Consider the following 244-nt stretch of genomic DNA (forward strand, 5'->3'; position numbering starts at 1 on the left):
ACACCCTGCAGGGCTCAGGCACACAGACCCGCTTCCCTCCGCCTGCGCCCACAAAACTACAGCCCCCAGCAGCCCATGCGGACCGTCTGCCAGCACCTCCCACCGGCCGCGGGGCAGCTCGGGAAATGTAGTTCTATGAGACGGCGTCTGGGCTCGGGCGCCATCTTGTGTCTACCAGGCGAGAGATCAGTGTGGGAGAGTGCGAGGGGACTATAATTCCCATCGTGCCCTGCGCAGAGGGGGA

The sequence above is a fragment of the Chelonoidis abingdonii genome, chromosome 4 (assembly GCF_003597395.2).
Source record: "Chelonoidis abingdonii isolate Lonesome George chromosome 4, CheloAbing_2.0, whole genome shotgun sequence".
In the NCBI taxonomy this organism is placed as follows: domain Eukaryota; kingdom Metazoa; phylum Chordata; order Testudines; family Testudinidae; genus Chelonoidis; species Chelonoidis abingdonii.